Source organism: Thermobia domestica, chromosome 9, assembly GCF_964235325.1.
Source record: "Thermobia domestica chromosome 9, izTheDome1.hap1.1, whole genome shotgun sequence".
Classification (NCBI taxonomy): Eukaryota; Metazoa; Arthropoda; class Insecta; order Zygentoma; family Lepismatidae; genus Thermobia; species Thermobia domestica.
In genome coordinates this window covers 280,032,295-280,050,489 of record NC_137462.1, presented here as the reverse complement: position 1 = coordinate 280,050,489, position 18,195 = coordinate 280,032,295, and the positions used below count along the sequence as shown (strand labels likewise).

At 38.2% G+C, this 18,195-nt stretch overlaps 1 protein-coding gene across 1 annotated transcript in view; it reads left to right on the top strand.

Moving 5' to 3' along the window:
* Positions 1–2,923: 2,923 nt before the first annotated feature.
* Positions 2,924–18,195, top strand: part of LOC145660708 (zinc finger matrin-type protein 5) — a 48,731-nt gene continuing 33,459 nt past the window's right edge. The window contains exon 1 of the mRNA XM_081726063.1: positions 2,924–3,078. The gene's annotated coding sequence lies outside the window, so the exon portion shown is untranslated. The remainder of the gene's footprint in view (positions 3,079–18,195) is intronic.

The window sequence follows — 18,195 nt, the reverse complement described above, 5'->3', positions numbered from 1 at the left end:
GCAGAATTCCTGGGTTCGATTCCCGCATGGGCGGAGTTAGGAATTTTCTCCTGGGGGACAGACCTTTTGTCTGCTGGGGGCACGGTAAATTCAAATGAGAATTGAAGGATCTTATAGGTGGCATTTTTATTTTTTGCCAAAAAGTTGGGAGGGGGACAATGCCTCCCTATGCTCCTCATAGCTCCGCCTATGCATTCCCGGTGATAAATTACAAGAAATAATCAATGCAACTCCATGACTCGTATAACCTCAGTGCTGGAAATTTACGTTAAACTCCAAATCAGTAATGATTTGAGGGGTGGCATACAAGGTAAATTTACCGCGGGGCATACCTCCGATCTTGATCAACGTGGATTACCAGTATTGTCGTACTACTGCTTCCACTGAAATCAGCACTGATCCAATCAAAGTTACCCGAGTTGCAGTAGGCCTAACAATATACGAACTATTTACAAGGGTTTATTTCCAATTCTAGGGAAGGTAATCGTACAGTAAGCACTACACAAGCAGTTAGAGGAGAGAAATGCTTATATGCTTTCTTCCATAAATGTCATATATATATATATATATATATATATATATATATATATATATATATATATATATATATATATATATATATATATATATATATATATATATATATATATATATAAGCGACGTTCAAAATATTTATGAAGTTCTAAAACAATGCTACGGAAGATCAGGGGAGCAGAGTTGTCTTCAATATTGGGAGGCGAGCAGACTTGAGGCTTATTCTGGGGGGGGGGGCATCAATTTCATTTCACTTTCCTTTGTGGCAGTCGGACACAAATCATCACATTTCTCCGCAAAAAACATATTTCAAATCGGATTATTGGTGGGACAGTACCCCCCAGTTCCAAGATTGGAGGGGACATGTCCCTCTCGTCCTCCCGGGATTTGCGCCAGTGAATGTCATTGTTTAGAAATGTTGTCAAGGCGCTTATTTGATAGAAATACAGACGGTTATGAGAATAATATAAACACCTGAAGTTGCCATAACGTCAGATAACTCGGTTGGCAAAGACTAGGCGGTGACCGCAGGCCCAGGCTGTTTATTGTAGTGTGTTAGGAAAAATTCCGAACTACGTGGGGAGAAATAGAAAGGCAGTATGCAGTTTTTATAATGTGTAGGTATGTATGGGCCTATGGATTCAGGGTTCCAAGAATAAGCTTTCAATCGAAATTTGAAGGGTGTGAGGCAAGAACATGGTAACCAACAAATTTGCAATTGTTGAGTTTTGCAGCCTTCGATAGAGAGCAACTCATTCCGCTTCGTTTAACCTTGATCGTTTACCCTTCGTGTATAGTCTCAGGCCCGTAGCCAGCCCAAAAATGTAGGGGGGCCTGACCCTACCATATTATAGTTCATCACCATATTATAGTTCATTTGCAAGCCTACCGTGCAAATTTTATTGGGGCTAGTGAAAATTTAGGGGGGCCCGGCCCGCCCTAGCCCCCCATGGATACAGGCCTATATAGTCTTATGTGAAAAACCAGCTTTCCGACTTTGAAAATGAATTGTGCAGAAGAAACCTCTAATTTCTTAAAATACTAAAATTGTGGGTTACCATGTTCTTGCCTCACCCCCTTCATTTATCCTCCATTCAAACCAACGGCGCCAACTTTCCAAGATTTATGTAAGTGCATCTCAATGGCGGAACGTGTTAGCCTACATATTTTCTAGTGAAGTCTCAATATTTGATTGATTTATTTTTAGTTAAAATCTTTTATGAACACTGTCATAGAGGGCTGTACTGTGATAAAGTAAAATACTATGCCGGTACTATAAGGATAAGTTCAGTCGGTAAATCGGTTCACCTGAACGCAAAAGAGAAGATTCAAATCGGGTCCAAATTAAAAATCCTATGGGTGCGGCGCTTATTGATAATATTAATATAATTATTGTTAGAGTTACCTCGTGATTGGCATACCTGCCTTCGGCGCAGGAGTCCTGGGTTCGATTCCCGCATTGGCGGAGTTAGGAATTGTCTCCTGGGGGGAGCACTCACCTAGTCGGCACACATGATTCAAACCGAAAGTGGTAAAATTCTACGATTTCCTGTTTGAACATTGAACGCCATGTGTATAAAAAATAATAAAAAGCAAGAAGTTGCTTTCTGATATAGCTTTAGCACCACACGGATAGATTCAACCTCCTATTTTATTTCTCTATTGAAACAAGAAGTGTTAGAAATCGACTACCTCTGCCGGTTCCACTGTTTATTCCCATAGAGCTTAGGAAAAAAAGGCGACAAACGGTTTCAGGATATGGATTCAAGATATCAAAAATTGATCTTATCTCAGCTTATTCTTCTTGTTGAAACAAACCTGACTACCTATTTTTCTCTTTGAAAACCCCTCTATTGTTATTTAAAGATGAAACTAAATCGAACAAATCCCAATGTTTTATGCCCAATTAACATCTTTATTTCAAGTCAAAGTCATAAAATATCCTATAAATTTAGCAATTGCATCAGTATGGCCATTAAAATAAGTCCAGTGCTTTAAAAAACACTGTGCTCGGGTATTGTAATTCTACACTTGTCTCCATAATCTCAAAACAAATCACTGGAATTTATAATGACAGCACAGTTGCGAAACGTATAATTGTTATTTCTAAAGAGGAACTTTAAGATCTTTCCAAAGAAGAGTAGGGTTTATCCATTCTGTTTTAAAAAAATGCAGCAAGGTTTGTAAAAAATAGTATATTAATGTAAATCGTGTTTCGAAAAGAATGAAAGATTTGGAGGTAATAATTACGGAACATAGAACGTGCCGGCAAGGAAGTGAGCCTTGTTTAAATGGGCGTGGCGTAGAGTTTCAGAAACTCGCTGTTAGATGTCAGTCAATGCGTCTTCTTAGTTTGCAGTCAGTCAGAAGTAAGATGGCGTCCGCTCAACACACAGGGCGTTTTGTGTGCTGCAGTTTACAAAGATTGAGTCAGGGATTTCGGTCCAGGGTGATTTCGTCGGCGTTTTGGCATTGATCCGCCTGCACTCAAAAACATTTGTCGTTGGTATCGCCAACTTGAAGAGACAGAATGCTTGTGCAAAGGTAGGAGTCCATAACTGCTGTAAACGCAGATACTTTATGTAAAGTCTATGACGAATTAAGCTATCGTCTAAGTGTTGTTCGTGCTGTTACTGGTGGACACATAGAGCATTTGTAATAGCATAGCTAAAACTTGAACATCTAAGTAATTTGCAATTTATCCTATTTTTGTAGTATGCTTTTATCAATATATATGACTTCTAAAATCAGGTCATTCTTTTTGAAACACTCTATATATCAGTTGTAGTTCGGACTTATGAAATATATCAGTTTTATACCCTGTAGGCTAAAGGAGAAAGACAATTTAAGTGAGTGATTATCAAAGGAATTTATGACTATAAGAATAGGGGAGGGAACTTCCGAAAACCCACGGACAAGATGTTCCACCACTACAAACTCATATGATCTCCGATCAAACCAGCAACCTCTCGCACTAGAGATGAGCGCTCTTCCACCGATCCACTGTGTTTTACAAGATTTTTGGTATAAAAAAAAACATAGGATAGCGGAGCTTCATTATCGCCCGAGTGGCGATTGGTGTAAAGTTTGTAATTTCTTCCCAGTAAGTCATTAAAGAACTGAATAAACTGTTAAAATGTTATCGACACATTGAAAATTACCTTTGTGCTCTCAACTCAAGAACATAATTTACTCTATAAACATTCAATAGTTGTCAAGAGGACTGCTAATTGCCGAATCGAATAACAGAAAACGCAATAAAAGGATACGAAAAATCATTGAGATGAATTTCTTTGGAAGTTATTCACAAAAGAACATGTTGGGTATGTATGACATTTTTGCTGGAAATGGTGAAATTCTTCTTCTTTTTCTTCTTCCTGGGTCTTCTCCAAGACAAGAGTTTGGCGGCCAGCAAAAGTCAAGGCACAAAGCGAAGCGTCAAGAACATTTTTTACATAACGATTGCGGTACCCATAATATTGCTCGTGATATGAATAATTTACAGAATAGGTTACATTTAGTTGCTAATGAACATGGAACGTTGAAAGGTTTTACCACTGATTTGAACATTTCTATTGCTTTATGCATTACAAACATATCGTAAATTAATATTTACTTGTAGTTAGTTACAAATGGCTACTTTATTGGTTATATATATTTGACTCGTCGAGGAATCGAACCCGAGACCCGTTGCATGTGAGTTGTAGATGCTCCTTACTTTGTCAAATCGCCACTTGATAACTTTACGCCTCGTATCATACAGGCCGGTAGCCACCCCAAAAATTTAGGGGGAGCCCGGCTGAAGTTAGGGGGGGGCCCGATCCAACAATATTATAGTTCATCACATATTATAGTTCATTTGCAAGCCTACCGTGAAAATTTTAGAGGGGCCAGCAAAAATTTAGGGGGCGGCCCCCCTAGACCCCCCTGGATACGGGCCTGGTATCATATATGAGCGAGTCGAAAACTTGAAGACGTTTTTCTCCGCTATTTCTGTCTATTGGGCTCTCCCAGTTTATAATATTAACACTTTAAATGTGCGCTACTACGTCGCGAAAGATGGCTCTGATGTTTAGTGATGAGCAAATGCAAGACCAAGACCAAGACCCGGGTGGTCTTGGTCTTGGTCTTGGTCTTGCACATGCGGTCTTGGTCTTGGTCTTGCACTGGAACCCTCGGTCTTGGTCTTGGTCTTGGTCTTGCACACCTAGTCTTGGTCTTGGTCTTGGTCTTGCACACCCAGTCTTGGTCTTGCTTGCAAGAGTCTTGCAAGTTTTGCTTTTAAGAAATCTATGATTTTCATAAGTAAATTTTACTCTGGATATAAGGGATAATGAATCTTACATTGCGTCAATAGTGAGGGAAATACAATGTATGTTTCTAAATGTATTATATTTTACCTTCGTGTAAGTGTGATGATACTGTACAACATAGGCGATGACCTTTACTTTTTTTTTTTCAATGGGTGATCACGCTTCACTACTTATAAGATAAATCACAACATTTCGTAAAAATTTCATATGTTTACAGATAACAGATCCAATACTCCACTGGTTCCCAAACTGGGGAGGCTACCCCTGACAGTGAGACGTATGAAAGAAAACCAAGAAGGCACAGATTACTGAAATACCATAAATTGCAAAATTATTTTTACACTCTAAAGGCGTCAGATTTTTTCCTTTCCAACCACGATTAGCTCATCTTTGTATTGAACAAACTCCCAATTAAATATTGAAATTTTGTTTTACTGATTCTAATATGTACTGTATGGGGCAGCAACAAGGACATTACGCAAGAACGATGAAACAGACTTTCGAAATGTGGGCATGGAGAAAAAAAGGAGAGAATCAGCTGGGTTGAACGGAAAACGAATGCGAAGGTTTTAGAAATAGTAGCAGTAGGGGAGAAAAGAAGAATTTTAGATGTATTAAGAGGAGGACATTGGCTGAGGAGGAACTGTATTATGAGGGACGTGCTAAAGGGAGGGGGCGAAGGAGATTGTAGTTGAAGAAAGATATTAAGACAGAAAATTAATAGGTTAAGACGAAGAGATTAGCGGAGGACCACAGTCATCGAAGATTCTCAGCTGCAGCAAGTGACCTGCCAATAATGGCAGAATAGCTATTATTATGACGATGATGATATGTTTTGCAATATTGACCAAAAAGAGAGAAAAAAAATAAAATAATAATAATTAAACCTCTTAATATTTTAGAATATGAAATGAAATTAAATTTGTGAGTTTTACGTCCCACGGTTATGCCGGCTAGGCTAAAGGAGACGGTGATGATGAAAAGTGAATGAAAATGGTGGAAAGAAGAAAGTGGGAGGAAAGGGGAGAACCCCGAGGAAACCCACGCACACGGTGTTTGTCCACCACAATGTTCACTTGGCGGGGGCTGGGATCGAACGCGGGACCCCAAACATTAGAGCTGAATGCTCTACCACTGAGCCACCGCGGCCCCAATATTTTATAATAATTTGAGTGTAAACTGAAAACGACTCAAATGTCTACGTCTTTTGTGTAAACTCAATTTATATAAATACTTTTGACCTACATTAGAAATACATAATAACGGCATCAAACTTCAAGTTATTTGAAATAAGTACGAAATCATTCTCAGTTGTGAATATAGATTATTTATTGTTGTATAATGTTATATCGTTGAATCCTAGATATGCCGTATACCTAAGGAGGGTATAAGTTATATTGATAAACAATTATTCAACGTATAAACATCCATCTATGAAATCAAACTTACGGTCACATGCGCTAAGTTTTTGTCAATGTCATGAAAATGTTATTTCAATATTAATTTTATAAGTACATATTAAAAATTTCCAACGGATGCTTGAACCACAGAGCCAAGGCCATACACATGTAGTCGGCACCTATGGTATACGGAATAGCCGATGTTCAATACTACATTTCTTTAGTTTTGGAAGAAGAACACCACTAATATGCTTTGAAATGAAATGAAATATCTACTTTAACGTCCCACGATTATTACACTGAGGCTAAGGGAAACAGTGATGATGAGAAATGGTGGAATGAAGAAAGTACGAGGAAACGGGAAAACCCACACACAGGGTGTTTGTTCACCAAAGAAGCTCACATAGCGCAAGCTGCGATGGAACCAGTGCCCCATGTACATGTACCAGAGGTGAACGCGCTGCCTCTGAGCTAAGGTGTCCATAACATGCTCTAGTTTATTTTTGCTTATCCACTTCTTATGGACACAACTATTCTTCGCATGATTTCTCAAAATCCAATCATGGGCCGTCGTGAATGATCAAATGATGACCAAAGTAAATCAGACACTGAAGTTATTATAGCTTGTAACAATTCATAGAATTATACTGTCGGTCGTCTAGTGAACAACCGATTCAAAAAACGATATACTGTAGCTATATGTTACAGGAGCAGATCGACTCACATGGATTGCATAAACTACTGGGAATACATTCACTCCGGCGGTATTTTTACTGGAGCCAAGAAGTTCACGTGAAAGATGTAATGATTTTTCCCTTCCTTTTTACATTCTATAAAAAATCAAGTAGTACCATACTTGTGCAAGACTCTTGCGCAAGAGTCTTGGTCTTGGTCTTGGTCTTGCAGGTATGGTCTTGGTCTTGCACCCCTTGGTCTTGGTCTTGGTCTTGCATCGGGATTCCTGGTCTTGGTCTTGGTCTTGGTCTTGGTCTTGGTCTTGCATGCAAGACTCTTGCAAAAAGTGCAAGACCAAGACTCTTGCGCTCATCACTACTGATGTTCATTTACCAAAGTCTGCTTTCCCCTTGTAAGTAAAGCCATTCTTTCACATCTATCCATCCTTTTCTCCTTCCGCTTGCTCTTTCTTCTCCTAGTTTTTCATGGAGTACTATTTGTGGTATAATGTAAGTGCCCACAATATGATTTGTTTCTCCTGATAATGGTTTGTATTATCTCTGTTGTGTGGCTTCCCTACTAGAGACTTCCACATTAGTTCTTCGGCTTATCCACTTTATCTTGAGAATTCCCCTTTGACCAGTGTTCGAAGTGGAAAAAAGCAGAGGTGGTATGTTTTATTATAATTTTGACTCAACATTCCGGCTATTTAAATATTGTCTTGATTACTGAAAAACCAGAAACTGTATGTCCTCATTACTGAAAAACCAGAGGCGGTATGGCATACCACCGTATACCGTTTCACTTCGACCACTGCCTTTAACACCACACTTCAAAGGACTCAACCTTTCTTATCTTGTGCTTTTTCACAGTCCATGTTTCACTGCCACATAGTAGGATCGCTCATGTGAAGCATTCTAACATTCGTAGCCACAAACTAAAATTTAATTTAGTTTCTTATTTACTTGAATCCATTGTTACCGGGGCCGGCCCTCGGCAAGTTTCCTCCCCCTTTCTCCAGAAAGAACAAATCTTAAAAGCCACGATTTTAAGTATGTTAGCCCATCAAGAACAACGAAGGGGAGGGAAAGCGTACTCGCATCCACAAAAAGTCTAAACACTACAAATATAATCTCGTTATGTCTCTTTTTCTGTAAATAATAACCTATTGTTACTGAAAGATAAAGCAAACACACCCGCAGAGGAAATAGGCAGTTCTTTTTATAGAATTCAATATCAATATATTAGTTTGAAATTCCAGTTCAACTAGCTCTTCTATCTTTATTTCTTTATTTCCCTTTTAATTTTTTAAAAGTTTTCATCTTCAATCACAACGAGCTTATTTGTGACAGACAGGACTAGTTTTTATAACAAAACATGGTAACTAACTAAATGGAACAAGTTTTCACTCTTGTTCGAAAATTGAGTTCTTGTATTTGACAACAATGCTGGGATTTGTTTGACCATTGGGTTTAGCACTGTCCATGTGACCTTAAACTAATGCGACCTAAATATGATTTATGAACGCATTATTCAAACATAAGATCACCTTAGTTAATGTAACTCCCATCATCATGAAATCTGTTTCCAACAAGATAATATATTTTTTAAAATAATATAGCCATGACAAATTTTGCGAAAATACACTTGTTTCGGTCCTGATTGTTGCCACCATATTCTGTTTACAATTTTATATTTTTGGCCTATCATCTTCATAAGAGGATTTCCATAAATGTTTATTTTTTTTTTTTTGTTTGTTCCAGGTTGTTATTGTCTAATTTCCATAAATAACTAAATTTGTTTACGTGTTCCAGGTTGTTATTGTTTAGATTTATATTGGATTAGCTTCCAGCTAGTTGTAGATTTTGTCCGCAGATCCCTACATTTTCTCGGCTTACGGCCTCGTATCGCGTCCTTCAGCCTTTGCTTCTGTTCCTCGCACGGCAAGAACAGGTTTATGGCATCATTCTCTGCTAAAATTTAAAGTCCTTTCACCCTGATAATACGCATTTCAATCAAAGTGAAGTGATAAAAACCCATACCGGCCCTAGTCCTAATTATGTTATTTTTTTTTCAAGTGGCCCTGTAATATAATTTTCAAAAATACATCTATGTATATTTAAATTTGTCATTAAAAATAAAAAGAAACAGGCTCAGGAATATGAAAGTGACAATGTCAAAAATACAAAATACAAACAAGGCCCTCATGCAGATGAAAGGCCAAAACAAAAATATATAAACTGGCCAAAAAATAAACAAAGGATCAGAACGGCCAGAAAAGGTCAATAGAGACAGATTGGTCAAAGACGACGCTGTAATCTATATTTGAGTATTTACTCTAGCTTATCAGATCAGAATGGACTACAATTTGTTCGAACCCTCAACTATCCTGTAAAGTAAAACCTTTAATTCAATTATGTAAAACAACATATAAAAATTTCAGAGTGCATAGAGATCTTCCTCTTTGACAGGCTTGATCTATTCAATTCAAAATTCTGTAATTTTATTGTATCAGTGGCTTAATTAAATTTAATGTAATATTATGTATATAGTATAAATAGATGATGCATCTAATTTAATTCCTTTTATCTACCGAGAAATCAACAATCTATTCTCTCTCTCTCAAAAAATATTTTTTTTCATATTAACATGATCTCTCAATCTTTAAATTTTGCTCTCTATTATTATTATTATTATTATTATTATTATTATTATTATTATTATTATTATTATAAAATATCTTTCAGTTTAAATTACAAAGATAAATAAAGATATATTTATTTAATTTACAAAACAAAATTATTTTATTTAAGTTACGAAACAGCCCACAAGTTTTTCCCTGATGGCAAAACTGAAAACTTCGAAGCCATTTTTATATATGGAGAGAAAAAAGATTGAAATTGTTCTCTTCTCTAGATAAAAGTGAAATTTCCGGAAACGCTGTAGCATATTTTAATTTGTTATGAATAGAGTTTATATGTCATGTCTTAAATTTATAACATGCCTGTCTAACATAAGGGATTTCGAGATATGGTTATCTTATAACAATTACAACCTCTGGCCCTTTCTCTCCAAGGCTATGTTCTTCTCTTAAGAGAAAAAAAAACACACACACACACAAACAAACAAACAAACTGCTGAATAACAGCTTTAATTATTTTAAAATACAATCCTAAATACCAATTTTCATGCCTCTAACCTTAAGGGATTTTAAAATATGGTTACAATACTTATAACTTCTATCCTTTTTCTGTCCACTTTATTGCGTAACTTCTGAGGAAAACATAAAAAAACGCTGAAGTAGCCTATATCTTTACTTATTTTTAATGAAAATACTAAATATCAACTTTTAATGTCTTTATCCTTAAAGGATTTCGTTATATGATGATCCTGTTATTACTATTGTAATCTCGCCCTTTTTCCTTCAACACTATGGGAAATAGGGGGGCCGCGGTGGCTCAGTGGTAGAGCGTTCACCTCTGGTGCTTGGGGTCCCGGGTTCGATCCCAGCCCCACCAAGTGAACTTTGTGGTGGATAAACACCGTGTGCGTGGGTTTTCTCGGGGTTCTCCCGTTTCCTCCCACTTTCTTCATTCCACCATTTCATTCATTATTCATCTTCACCGTCTCCTTTAGCCTAACCGGCATAACCGTGGGACGTAAAATTCAAAGATTTCATTTCATTTTTACTATGGGAAATATCAAAAAACGGTAAAATACGTATCTAATTATTTTTAATGGAAAGCCCATATATCAAATTTCATGTGTCTACCCTTCAGAGATTCAGAGACAAAGTCTTTTTACTGTAATAATTGCCACCACTATCCACGCTATTCCTCCTTGAACTTCCAAAATCCTTTTCTTAGTGGTACCTTACGTCACAAATCCAATACATTGTCTAAATTTCAAGCTTCTAGCTTAAATGGTTTGGAGTCACTCACTCGTGACTTCTTTCGTATATATAGAGATGTAGGCCCTTATGCAGAGTCGTTTTGAAGCGCGATTAGTGCCATACTAAAGAGATTGACTAACATAAGTCTCCTGCAGTAGTCAGTAGCTTAGCATGACTCTACTCATACGTCGAAACGACTCTTAGGGATGCGCACGAGTCGAGACATGTCTCGAATCTCGACTCGACTCGACTCGAATTCGAGTCGAGATTCGAGTCGAGACACACTTTGTAAAATTCGAGACGAGTCGAGACAAACGTGTTTCTCGACTCGAATTTTCGAGTCGAGACACGAGTCGAGTCGAGACAGCCCATAAAAATCTCGACTCGACTCGAATGTCTCGAAAATTTTTCTAAAACTTTTAATATTATTATGAAGAAATTATTCACTCAGGAACAGCCTTGAAACCAATTCCAGCATTTATTACTTTAGAAAGGTACAGAACGTATAAATTTAATAGTTAATCTTCCGAGATCAAGATTTAATTTTCAGCTCAATTCAGTTAATTAAAACTAGTAATTAATGTCGTGATATTTGATTGTACTTCAAATATAATAATAATAATAATAATAATAATAATAATAATAATAATAATAATAATAATAATAATAATGAAAATTGATTATCTAGTTTGTATAAAACTATTATCCGTAGCCTATATCTAGTCTGTATAAGAACATTGCAATAAAGTGAACACCATAAATTCTCTGAATGAGCAATTGGCAGTCTATAGTAATTTAGCATAGTTATAACTATTGTGTTTTTATTTCCATGAACGCCATAGGGCTACATAACTTCTGGACAGGGCCGGATTTAGGGGGTGCAAAGGTGCACGCTACCCCCCCTTTGTTGTAAATATACCTATCTAAAATGAGAAGCTAGCAGTGAAAATACCGCGACACTGGTGTGTCGTGAATGGTCCACTGGTGTACTGCAAGGATATCAAAACAAAATTATTAATTCTATAGCAATCAAATTGCAAAACATAGGGGAAAATGTATATTTGTATTGCACATTACTATCAACCTCTACTATGAATATACAATTTTAAGTTTCATGCCGTGTTACTTTTCTGTACATTTCTAATGTTGAAAAAAGTATTTGTTATTGTTATGACCATTATTGCTTCTTTATCGTTACAGACTATTTCGTAACTTGAAAATTTAAAATATTATTCAATCCTTTGATAAATTATTTACATTTGTGTTTTAAAAGTAAAATAGATTTATTTGTTCGTTCGTTATTTAATGATCTTCATTCTTAGTAAAAGGTTGGGTACAGTTTTCGAAAGAGTAAGCGTATTTTTAATAACCTGAGTCCAACATTTCATTGCAGTTGTTTTCTCCTTTTAAATTAGAATGAAAAATAAGCATAGTGATTTACCACGAGGAAAACCCAGTGATCGAGCTTTCTTCTCTGTGCGAAGGAGATAAGTAATCAAAGAAAAAAATACCAGTGTGTTTTATATTTACAAATAATAATATCTATAAGTGTGCCGCGAGAATTCATGTTACACCCGTAGTGTGCTGCAAGTTGAAAAAGGTTGGGAAACGCTGGTTTAGAGGAAAGAATAATTGGTACACTCCCTCCTCCCTGCTCTCTCTCTGCCTAGTATATTTTCTTTATTTTATTGTCTCCGAAACACCATTCCAGACAAATGCTTTTCGGTAGAAAAGTTAGAAACAAACCATCCCGCTCTTGGACAAAGTGGGCAACATGCGGTAGTCAGGTCAATGAACCTGCTTTGGAAATTTTCGTGCAATTTAGGTTACTGAGAGGGTGTAGTTTCTTCAACTATGCCGCCTTCTACTATGGCACGTGCCATAAATAAGTCATCGTCTGATCGTATGGGAAACACCGCTAGTTGTCCTTGCCTGACATCTGTTTCATATTCATATTAGCCAGTGACAGCGATAAAGGGCGCGCATATCCTGGGGTGCGGGGGAGCATACTTGAGGGGGCCTCTACAACGTACGCTCAGCTAGGCACCTTGTACTTGTCATTTATAATTTTAATGCATTTTGAAAGCGTTTCTACACAGCTTATAATTAATTCTAAGAGTTTCACAGAATTAAACCAGTTGAGAATGCTCTATGAGCATTGCCAGAACGAACTTAAAAAGAATGGAGATATGAAGCGGGAAGGAAAACTGTCATTGTTCTTACCTCGCAAAAATTAGTAAAATATTATTTCTCTATGGCTTACAGTTCTCGAGATATGGCTGCTTAAATATCTAGAAATTTGAACTTTTTGGCCAGTATTTGGGGAACGGTGGCCAGTTGGCCAGTAGACAGTTAATCAGTGGACACTGGTTATTATTTGGTATTAAAATGTTCACCACCCTCTTAGGTATTGATCAACACCAATATGATCTCTCTACAACTTACGGCTCCCAAGCTATGGCTCGTTAAATATCTAGAAATTGGCCATTTTTGGCCAACATCACGGGAACGGTAAGTCATAGAGAGATGATATTGGTCATAGAGAGATTGATTACCTAAGAGAAAGGTAAACAATTTGGTACCGATATTAATTCGTGGCCACTGGCCATTGGCCAAACCAGTGGCCAGTTGGCCAGTGGCCACCGGTTACTATTTGGTACCAAAAAGTTCACCATCTTCTTAGGTATTGATCAACATCAATGTCATCTCTCTACAACTTATGGTCCCTGAGCTATGGCTCCTTAAATAATCAGAAATTGTCCATTTTTGGCCAAAATCACGGGAACGGTAAGTCATAGAGAGATGATATTGGTGTTAGTCAATACCTAAGAGGATGGTATGCATTTTAATACCGATATTAATTGGTGACCACTATACAACTGGCCATTGGCCAAACTAGTGGCCAATTGGCCAGTGTTAATCAGTTACTATTTGGTACCAAAATGTTCACCATCCTCTTAGGTAATGAACAACATCAATGTGATCTCTCTGTGACTTATGGTTCCCGAGATATGGCTCCTTAAATCTCTGGAAGTCGGCTATTTTTTGGCCAATATCTTGGGAACGGTAATAGTGACGCGAAAAATTTAATCACTTTTTCTGATAGTTTTTGAAGCTCTATCAAATACACGGTTCAAAATTGAAAAATCGCAAATAACAGACAGACGGACAGACAGACAGACAGACACACAGACATAGAGAATTCAGTATCGAACTTTTTAAGTTCGTTGATAATGAAGTAATAATTAAAATCAAATAATGAGGAATGACTGTGAACATGAATGTCAGGTTCCTTTTTGCGATTTTCCAAAGATTTTATTTTCCAGTGTAATATTTGCATATTATTATGTTAGTCTATAATGCCATATTTTCGATATCGTGTATCTTAGACTAGAATTACAGTGTATTATAATAAATTATCGTATTTACCAGAAATATCTTCCAAGAAAATAATTCGAGATATAACAACTTGTTATTTGAAGAAGTTTTACTGACAAGGGAGTGGCGCTACTGAGATCCGAACGAGACAATTGTGTTCGCATTGGATATGTTATAACTAGACGAATCCCGAAGTTATACGTGTCACCGGGCGGGATATCGTGAGTTACAACATATTCAACGAACTTAAAAAGTTCGTTACTGAATTCTCTATTTTGTACACTGCATTAGATAGAGCATCAAAAACTATCAGACAAAATGATTAAATTTTTCGCGTCAATCTAACCGTTCGCAAGATAGTGGCCAAAAAAATGACCGATTTACAGAAATTTAAGCAGCCATATCTCGGGAACCGTAAGTCATAGACAGATCATATTGGTGTTGGTCAATATCTAAAAGGATGGTGAACATTTTGGTACCAAATAGTAACCGGTAGTCACTGTTCAACTGGCCAGTGGTTTGGCCAGTGGCCACCAATTAATATCAGAACAAAAATGTTTAACATTCTATTAGGGATTGATTCCCACCAATATCATATCTCTATGGCTTACCGTTCCCGTGATATTGGCCAAAAACATGGCCAATTTCTAAATATTTAAAAAGCCATAGCTAGGAAATTACCTGCTAGAATAGTTTGAACCGAGTCATTTGTTCGGAAACGATTGGGTAAATGGAAAACTCGGTGAACATGTATCCCATCATTTTCAAGGCCACACTTTTTTGGGGTAAAAAGTTTGCCCCAGGGTTCCCCGCAGGGCCCCAGACGGGATCCAACTAAAAAGTTTCAAATGGCAAGGAGGGTTAAGTAGCACATCATTTGAAATCTGTTGTAAAATGAAGGAAAATGGAGCAAGTCTCGACTCTCTACGACAACCCTGTGCAAAATGGCGGCGGGTCAAAATGAAAACAAAAACTTAATTGAAAAGTCCACGGCCACCCGTATAAATCGAAAATGGTGAGACAAATGTAAAAACAAGAAAGGACGTGTGGCATTACGAAATCGAGCTAAAGAGAATTTCACAGTAAATATCAAGCAAAAGCTCGAATTAGTGAGAAACTTGACTAGTGTGATCCTCATTGAGATTAGCGAACGTGAGCTCCATTGAGGATAGAGAGCATGAGCCCGAGTGAGTCACGGTTGCAAAATTACCAATTTTACTTCTTTCTTTCTTTCTTTCTTTTCTTTTCTTTTCTTTTTTTTCCTACTCCAATGCGTAAGGTTTATGAACAGCAGAAGTGCTTGCTAGAAAGATCTTAATTAGCATTGCTTGAATTATCCATAGACTAGGAACTGCTTAGATATCTAATGCAACTTACGTTCGCATTTTAACAATTCAGGTTGTAATTAAAACCTTGAATACTGAGCAGATGAGCACGCAGAATGTTTTGTTTGGGTGTATTTCTAATACGCAATTAATTCTTCGTAAACAAATACAACTCTATAGTATCTGAAGCGGCTTGAGTTGGATTGAATGAAAACGTGAACATGTATTCGAACTGCGCAATGTATTGTTAATTATCATAAACTGGAACAATTAGAAAAAAAAATGGAAGCGCGAGTGATGAGCACCAAACATCAAAATTTCACAAGGCATGGTCAAAGCTCACACCTCAAAGACCAGAAAAAAAGATTGCCCCATCAACTAACCGTTGTCTTGTCCAAGTCAGTTGCTTCTTTTCATTGTGAAATTTCCTGCAAGTTAATCAGAATGTTGAAAATTTCCTACATTTTAAATTTATTTAGTATGTACTGATCAGTCAGAACATTATGACTACCAACCTACTATCGATATAATTTCCGTCCAGGCGATATCTGTGTCACCTGCCGACGAATACCTGCTAGTCAGTCACGCGTACGGTGCATGCAGTATCAGTGAGAGTGCTGGCCGTGTGTAGAATGGGAAAGGCGCGCGATCTGAGTTTGACCGAGGGCAGGTTGTAATGGCCCGCAGACTCGGCAGGAGAATTTCGGAAACTGCAGGACTTGTCGGATGTTCGAGGAGTGCTGTGGTGAGTGTCTTCAACAAGTCGCGAAACCAAGAGAAAACGACATCCAAACGTCGAGGGGTTGGGCGCCCCCACCTCATTACAGATGTCGGACGTCATAGGCTAGGCAGACTGGTAAAACAAGACAGGCAGCGAACTGTGGCAGAACTAACATCTTACTTTATTACTGGGCAAAGTACAAGTGCGTTTGAACACACAGTGCACCGAACACCCCTAACGATGGGCCTCCGAAGCCCATGTCCCATCTATGTGCGAATGTTAACACCACGACATCGGCAACTACGACTGAAATGAACACATGACCATCGTCATTAAACCTTGGCACAGTGGCAGAGCGTTGCATTGTCTGATGAATCCCGATACCTTCTTCATCATGACGATGGAAGGGTGCGAATTCGTCGTGTTTCAAGAGAACAGTTCTTTGACACCTGTACTGCGGGACGGAGACAAGCTGGCGGTGGCTTAATTATGCTCCGGAAAACATTCACGTGAGCATCCATGTGTCTAGTGAAGGTCGAGCAAGGCACCATGACGGCCAAGCCGTATCACACACTGCTTGCAGACGACGACCATGTTTCCCAACGGTAGTGGCATTTTTCGAAAAGATAATGCACCATATCACAAGGCCAGGATTGTGATGGAGTGGTTCGAGGAACACAGGGGCAAGTTCCAAGTGATGTGCTGGCTGCCCAACTCGCCTGATCTGAACCTAATCGAACACAAATGGGATGTGATTGAACATGACTTCAGAGCGCATCGCCCCTCTCCCTGGAATTTATGGGAATTAGACCTGTGTGCAAGGGCGCCGATCCTGGGGGGCCAAGGGGGCCCGGACACTCCCAAAGCTCATGTGAGCCCCCGCATTGTATTTATGAATATACAATATTTGGCATAATTTGAATACAATTTGTCTTAAAATCCTCATATATATGCCTTCTGCATCTGAATGCCCCCCACATTTACACAAAAATCGGCGCCCTTGCCTATGTGTACCAATCAACTCTCTCCAGTGACCTTTCAAGGGTCATTGCGTCCATGCCAAGACGCGTCGCCATTGTTATCCGTGCCAAAGTTGGACACACTGAAAATAAGGTGGGTAGTCATAATATTCTGGCTAATGTGTGCGTATGTTTTAACTCGTATATTTTGTCTCGACTCGAATTTCGAGACTCTCGACTCGAATTCGAGTCGAGTCGAGACAGAGTCTGTCGAGTCGAGACACGAGTCGAGACAGAAACATATTTTCGAGTCGAGACAACATTTTCTCGAGACGGGTCGAGACAGGCTTAAATCTCGACTCGACTCGACTCGAACGCATCCCTAACGACTCTGCATAAGGCGGGTAACTTTTTCTGTGCTTATGCACTTGGTCTTATCATAATCATCATAATAATCATTATATTTTGGAAAATGAGGACGGGTCTGATAAGGTACTTCAACTGACGCATGTAAGCAGAGCCGTAGCAATTGGACCGAGCGGGGCCGTTACCCTGGGCGCTGATAGCAAGAGGGCGACGACAGCAAGAAGAAAGAAGTGTTGAAAATGAGTAAACGATGCGTCGCCCCGAAAAGGTATTAGCGCCCTATTAAATCAATATTGCTATCGGTTTACAAAGAAATAGATTTGTTAAATTCTTTTCTCACTCCGCTCGCAATCTAATCGTTTCAATGTCACAATAAGTTTTTGCTTATTACTTACGGAAAGTTATTGAGTGAAGAGACACACACAAGTTGCTGTTTGCGTGGGAATATTAAAAATGAAAGTAAACACGGGGAATAATAACATTTTCGAACTTGAAGCAGTTGTACAATAGCGGCTTAAGGGATCAGAATTTAGCCCCATGAATTTGGTCTTTTTCGAAGACTGTTATTGACAAAGAGCGTATAAACAGCGTATGATATTAACAGAGAAGTGAATAAGGATTTTACGTACTTT